The sequence below is a fragment of the Amborella trichopoda genome, chromosome 2, assembly GCF_054954075.1.
Source record: "Amborella trichopoda isolate Santa Cruz 75 chromosome 2, AtrichopodaSantaCruz75HAP2 v2.0, whole genome shotgun sequence".
Taxonomy (NCBI): Eukaryota; Viridiplantae; Streptophyta; class Magnoliopsida; order Amborellales; family Amborellaceae; genus Amborella; species Amborella trichopoda.
In genome coordinates, this window is record NC_142337.1 from 1330993 (window position 1) to 1339217 (window position 8225).

Genomic DNA, 8225 nt, shown 5'->3' on the forward strand with positions numbered 1-8225 from the left:
TTTTGGGACCACATTTGCATCTTAGGAATAGATGGTTTATGCCTCCCTCCCAAAGGGGCCTTGGGTGTGGGATGCAAATGTAGGAATGTGCCCCCTAGATATATTTTCCATCGGTTTAACCACATTTTTTGCACACATTCTCAATAATGGGCATTTTAATATGCCTAATAGTGCTATGGGTCAATTATTGTTTAGGATGTTAAACCTTGGACTTGGGCGTTTGAGGTGCATTTTAACAATAGGGATTATCTATAAAGAAACAACTTATTTTTGTAGATGGAGGTGATGATCATTCCCACTTATTAGATGACAAATTAGATGGCCTGGGGTGAGTCACGAAGTGATTTATTTTTGGAACTTTATGTCTATTCAATAGCACTCTTAGGCAATACTAAAGAAAATGTTTATATAACGTTGCAATAATAGAAAAAAGTGTTCTAAAGTTGGAAAATCTTCCAATTGAACATCTCGACATCAAAATACATAGATGTAAAAGAGAATTTGATGTCCTAGAAATAATCCATCTTTATTTAAATTGTCTATTTTCAAGATCTTCAAATATTTATAGATATGCTTAATCTGTATCATTTTTAAAACTATAAAATTCATAATTAAAGTTGACAATGGATTTTTCAAGCCATCGCAAGGTTTTTGACATTAGAACTACATTTTAAGGTAGGCACCTTATACAAGCCTCACCCTACTTTCAAGCATAATATGGATTTAGGCTACATTTCCTTATAAGAGATTGGTATTATTCATGTGGATGAAGTTTCTATAAGCTCTAAGCTTTATGAAAACCAAATAAAGCCTCACATCAAAGGAAATAGTTTATATAAGGATGGTATTTTATAATGTAGAACTATGGATGCCCCTCAAAAATCCATTGGAAAAGGTAGTTTTAATGTAGAACTTAAAATAAAAAGATTTTAAGTCTTAGAAATAGTGCATTTTACAACATATTATCTACACCGTTCATTTTCAAGATTTTCATAGGTTTATAGATCTACGTGATCTTAACCATTTTTTAAATTCAAAATTTTATAATTAGATATAAAAATAGATTTTGAGATAATGCTAACAACATTTTACATAAAAAATATATACCATGATAAAATTTGAAAGGCACCGTATCTCTACACCTACGGAGGTGTCTGTATGCCAATTGCACCCCACATCAAATCCTCGTCCAGAAAGCACTTTCAACAATGAAAATCTGGATGATGGCGCTACAATCAATTCCTAATACCGACAGTAAAATTTGAAACTAAAATAAAATATATAGTTCTTGTGGATATTTGAACACTTATTTTTAAGACAAAATGAATGGTCAAGATAATTTGTTAAAATATACACTATTTTGTAGAGTTTAAATTTTTCTTTTTCACAACCATGATGTTCAAATCGAGATGATCGATGAAAAAGTTTTTCAATTCTTGAATTACAATTTTCTATGAGTTATTAGGTAAGGTTTTACGTATTTTGTTATATTTTCCCTTGAGTATTAAAATGGCTTCATCCAACGTTTATAGTTCTAAGATATGTTACAAGTTTAACTCTATGTGAAACATATTGGACCAAAGAGATATTATTTAAGGTTTTAGGCAGAAAAGGTGTCGGGGAGGCACCTACAATGATAGAGAGTACGGGGTGCTTTAGAGAGTATCAAAATATTATTAAATTGAAAAAATGAAAACATCACCGCAATGCATTGCACCGAATCATTCTCCCACTTCCAAACTTTTTTTATTTTTATGTTTAAAAATTGGGAAACATTTATATAGAGCCGAGACTCTAAACAATCAAATTAGATTCTACCTCAAAAAATTATCTAAAAGAGGCTGTTTTGATGCTCAAATATACTCAAATTGATCATCTTGACATCAAGATGCATGAACATGAGAAAAAAAATGGATTTTAAGCTTTCAAAATAGTGCATCTTGTAACACATATTTGGACCGTCAATTTTCAAGTTCATAGATCTCTTCAATCTACACTATTTTTGAAGCTTTAAATCTTATAATTAAAGATGAAAATAGTTTTAAAGCTATCATAAAGTTTTCCAATATTGAAACTACATTTGTCGATACTATTTGTAGGTGGGTTCTAACTTGATTGTTTAGAGCCTTGGCTCTATACAAACAGCACCCTTAAAAATTTGTCGTCTCTTGCACGAAAATTTCGGATATAAGGGGATAAAAATAATGATTTTATTTTAAAAAGTGACCAAACCTACCCTCAAATTTTATGAATAATAATACGTTATAATATTATCTGATCGGAAAAGTTTACGTAGAGCCGAGGCTCTAAACAATTAAATTTGAGCTTACCTCAAAATTTTCACTAGAAGATATTGTTTTGATGCCCAAATGTCCTCAAATTTATCATCTCGACATCAAGATGTATGGATATGAGAAAAAAATGGATTTCAAGTTTTGAAAATAGTGTATTTTGTAACGCACTTTTGGACAGTCAATTTTCAAGATTTTCAAGTTTTCATAGATCTCTCGATCTACACTATTTTTGAAGCTTTAATTTTTATAGACAAGAATGAAAATATATTTTAAGGCTATCAAAAAGATTTCTAGTTTTGAGACTATATTTCTTGAAACTATTTGAATATAGGTTCTAATTTGATTGTTTAGAGCGTAGGCTCTATACAAACCGCACCCCTCTGATTGAGTTTCATTAGCTAAACCCGGATCGGTGACTTGAACTAAGTATTTGGATAACTGGTTTAGCAAATAGCTAACCCACATCGGTGCACTAGCCGAGAGAATCCGCCAATAGAAAAATTAAGGAGAAAAGTAAAAGGAAAAATTATGAACATATCCGTTATAGTTTGCGTTATTACAAAACTACTGAATAGATGTATGGATATGAGAAAAAAATGGATTTCAAGTTTTGAAAATAGTGTATTTTGTAACGCACTTTTGGACCGTCAAGTTTCAAGATTTTCAAGTTTTCATAGATCTCTCGATCAACACTATTTTTGAAGCTTTAAACTTTATAAACAAGGATAAAAATATATATTCAGGCTATCAAAAAGATTTTAAGTTTTGAGACCATATTTCTCGAAACTATTTGAAAGCTCTAATTTGATTGTTTAGAGCCTAGGCTCTATACAAACCGCACCCCTGGTTGAGTTTAATTAGCTAAACCCGGATCGGTAACTCGAACTAACCATTTAGATAGCTGGTTCAGCAAATAGCTAACCCACATCGGTGCACCGGCCGAGAGAATCAGCTAATAAACAAAATTAAGGAGAAAAGTAAAAGGGAAAATTGCAAACATATCTGTTATAGTTTGCGTTATTACAAAACTACCGAATAGTTTCCGTTAGTACTTATCTATCCTTTTTTTTCATATCATAACGAAATTTTTTAAAAAATATATTTTTTCCATTTTTCTTTTGTTCGAATTCAATGGATTTTCGGTTGTTAAACCACCGAAAATCCATTGAATTCAGTTTTTGAACAAACGAAAAAAGGTAAAATTATCTTTTTAAAAAATTTTCGTTATGACATGCAAAAACAAACATATAGGCAATAACGGAAACTATTCAGTACTTTTGTAATAACGCGAACTATAACATATATTTATGTAATTTTTCCAAAATAAAAAGATAAAAAAAATAAAGCGGGCCGACTGGTTCATTTAAAATCAATAATCTAAATTGGCCGATTTCCAAATCCAAATTGATATTTTCTTAAATAATGCTCATTATCAAAGGAAAAATGGTTACCAAGAATTTAGGCCAATCTCAATTATAAAATTATACTTGTTTATTCCAAACATTGCATCCACGGCAAGAAGCTCTAGAGAGAGAAAGAGACATGAGAGCGAGAGTGGGAGATCCAGAGAGCAAAAGACGTGTGAAAGAATGATACCCCACGTCCTTGCTAATGGAAAACACCTTCCATTCATTCCTTAATTCCGCCTATAATAGGCCAAAAGAGAAAATTATGATAATTCTTTAATTTGGCCTATAATAGGTCAGAAGATTAAGATAATTCTTTAATTTGGCCAAAAGAGAAAATTATGATAATTCTTTAATTTAGCCTATAATAGGTCAGAAGATTAAGATAATTCCTTAATTTGGCCTATAGGCCAAAAGAGAAGATTAAGATAAGGAAGAAGTTAATATAAGGTTGAAACCTTAAAAATGTAGAATACAGATGCACCCCAAAAATCCATCGAAAAAAGTTGTTTTAATGTTGAAAAACCCTCTAATTGATCATCTCGACAACTAGATGTATGAATATGAAAAAAAAAAAAAAGATTTTGAGTCTTACAAATAATGCATCTTGCAACACATTATTCAGATGGTCTATTTTCAAGATTTTCATATTTTTATAAATCTACTTGATTTTAACTATTTTTGGAATTTAAAATTTTATAATTAGATATGAAAATAGATTTTGAGATAATCCTAATATTTTTTTACGTCAAAATTAAATGTTATGATAAGATTTGGAGGTGCACCTCAATTGGATTGTTTAAGGTGTTAACCTTATAAAAACCACACCCTTAAGATAATTATAGTGCAGCTCATTTATGAGAAACACTGTAGAACTAATGTTGGTTGAAAGGTTGATGGAAATGTCTGAACTTCTAAAATATACTAAAAAAGATGCAAACATTTATAACGTTCGACAAACATGCCTCTTTCTTAATTGGGATTTGAACCACTCAACTAACAAAGCAAAACAAACCATATGACGATGTGAAAACCTAGAGTTTCTAAGAAAGCGTTTGGTAAACTATATAAAGGCAAAACTCAAGGTCTAAAAACTGAACATTTGCCTACCCAAATTAGGGAAAATCCTGGTTTAAAAGAAAATGATCATTTTTTCCATCGTAAACTTGGGAAGAGCCCAAGTTAATTAAAGGAAATTATTTTTTCTAATGTTTTAGGATTGTGATTGTTTACAATGAGGTCGTTTATTTTTTTTATAGGGAGGTCACAATCATTCTTATCCCTGAATTTTCAAAATGGGTGGTTGTAAGAGTGTCATCGAATAGACACAAAGTTTTGAAAAAGAAATTATCGGACTTTGTGACTCACCCCAAGCTATCTAATTTAACATTTAATAAGTGGGAATGATTTGTGACTTCCATGTACAAAAAACTTTGTAGGCAATCCCTTTAGGATTAGACCCCCAAGTTCCAGTAAAATAATGAGTGGGTCGGTAATTATCAATGAGAAACCTTCGTATGAGTCTACTATGTACTTGTAGGACCCACAATTGTGAGATCTTGATTGTACAGTTTGGGAATCGATAAAAAACAATATCGCAAACTAATATCAGTCGTAATTATTAGACCATAATTTCTACGTGACATTTCACTCCCAACAAGTGCTTAAAAAATCGCAAATGTTGATAGTGACTTAGCAGGATTTAAATGGGGAACCAATTCGATTCCCACTGGGAGCAGGAATTGGTCCGATTTAGAGGGATTCACCTAGTTCTGCTATAGAGCTGAGTCAATATGATAGGGAACCAATCGATTCATATAGGTTTGGATCATTTGGTTCCCATCCTAGTTATTTTTTAATTATTTTTTAAATTATTTTAAATATAAAAATGATAATTTAATATTTGTCAAGATCAGCAAGGGAAATCACCGATCCCAATTGATCTTGATCACAATTCACTTAGCTAATGCGAACATTTAGACATAGCTCTCAACTATTCAATCAAGATACATTAAGATTAGTAGACGTCTCCAAGTAAATCATACATGTAAGCTCACCCGTTATCAACAGTCTATTGCCAATGTCAACATGTATGAAATTTCTCTCTCTCTCTCTCTCTCTCTCTCTCTATTGATTATGTCTAGCCCAACTAATGACACTTAATCAATTTTTGATAGGTGGGCACTATTGATTATGTCTAGCCCAACTAAAGACACTTAATCAATTTTTGATAGGTGGGCACTTTGTTTGGTGATCTCTCACTCAACAACCTGTCTATAGATTTTGTGGGCTACACCTGAAGATTCAAAAGGGACATGCGAAGGTACGTAGTACATGTGGAGCATTAATTTTTATGATAGCCATAGCTTCTCAAGGTATTATTTAGTGTACCAAGGAAAACAATATTTCAATAAAATTGGCGAAGTTCTGGTGGCTCAAATCCAAAATGCAATCAATTGGGTACCCCTCTCTTTCAAATTTCCTTCTCTCTTTTTAAGGATTGAATTTGCTTACCCCTTCACTTCTAAGGCCTGTTTGTTCAAGTCTAACAAATTTGGTGTTCCTACCGTTTCCTCGATTCATTTGAATTCTATAAAATCTGGTGTTCGGCCTATTGCTACTGTAATAAGAACTTTATATGTATCTCCATGTATACATGGTATAAAGTAGTTTGGAGACTGACAACTGTCTGATCTTAATCGACATGATAACATTACATTTTAATTTTATGTATTTTGATCAGACTTCTTCCAAACCAAATATCAAACTAAAATCTAGTGAGCCTTTGTTAGCCATCAGCAGCCTGATGGGAAGAGTGGCTCGAGCATTGCAGCTTGGTCTCTCATTAATCTACCCAAAGCACCGGGCCCATACTCAATGTCACCTCTTTCCCCTTGTGCAATGGCCAACCTCTCCAGGGAAATATTTCATTGTCCAGAGTTAGGTACCGAGGCTAGGATTAAGGACACAAAGTACAATGGAGGGTTGGCCGAAATGGTGATTTGATAGAATTAATCCCACCCTTTAGAACCCAAGTACAACAGGGCCCCACAAAATGGGCTCCTACAAAGCTTTGGGGCCAATTATTTGTATGGCCTCTCATGGACACCACAACCAACACATTTGGCTACTACCTTCACCTTTTTTTTAGAAATTTCCAGACCTACCAATTTGGTAGTCTCCATATTCACACTGTGACCTAGAATTATCTCAAAACATCTATGAAATAACAAAAAAATTTAATTTTCTGGCTCTGATGCGCCTTAGAAGATTAACAACAAGAACAATGGAGAATTAATGGTACGACAAAAATGTGCATCGTACGGGCCTCTTACTAATTTTTACTATGCAAACCAAAAGAGGTGATGTAGCCATTTGGGATGGCAATGGGCGTAGTGGCCTGAAAACCGGCCCAGTTGGCATAACCCTTAAAAAGTAGGGCTGGTTAACAAAATATAGCCTAAGAGTCAGGCCACCATGGCCTGAAGGCTAGACCCGGCCATGACAGGCTGCCCAGCACTGCCGGCTCTATATTTTTTCTTTGTTTTTTATTAGGCCCAGCACGACCAGAACAGCTCTAGGGTCCCTTCGGCAAGTTCCTGGCCGGGCTGGCCTCGTCCATGGCCGGGCTGAGCAGCCATTTGTAATTTTTTTCATGACCATTAACTTCAAGTGAAACACCACAAAATCGGGTCCAAACCATCATATAGGAATTTTATTCGAATTTTCGTGGCCCATGCATTCGTACGGGAGACAATAGGCCATTGACTTGTCTTTAAAATGCTAATTTTAATGGTTAGTGCATTTTATTTATCAAAAGGAAAACACCAAGGATGTTGGTCCTCCCTAGCAGAAGATGAACGAACAAAGTGGCAAAAAAAACAAGTTCACAATAGCATTCGGAAAATTGTCAATCTGCAATGGAAAACATTGGTCACCAATCTACTTCTGGGCTTGAACTGGCGAGTTAGCCTTATTATCATCACATCATCCAAGTTTTATCCCAACTATTTGTGGCTAGTTACATTATTCATGTTATGCCATTATGCTCTATGGAAAGTCATACCCTTAGTTAGGATATAGATCCTCATATATCTTCTCCCTACTTTCATCGATATCCTTTTGGGCCTTCATTTTGTCATTTTAGAATCTTCCACTTGAAACAAAATCGTTCCTCCTAATTGATGTTGTTCTAGATCGACATTGCACCAAGTTAGCCTTATATGATAATTTACATATGGAATGATTTAAGTATATGTTTAAATCTAATTTTTTTAATTTTGAAATATCTTAAATCATCAAAGAAATATATAAAAAAATTTGTTCTTTTTTTTTAAAAAAAAATTATTTCCACGATCTAGGCACATGATTGGAAGATATGAGGAAAAAATATGGGGACTTATGACCTCGTTGAGCGATGTCCATTAATAGAGCAGAATGACGAACTAAGATTCATGTAGCCGTCCCCAATTAGTTGGAAAAATGATTTGATGATAATGATTTTACTTATCAAAGCAATCAAGTA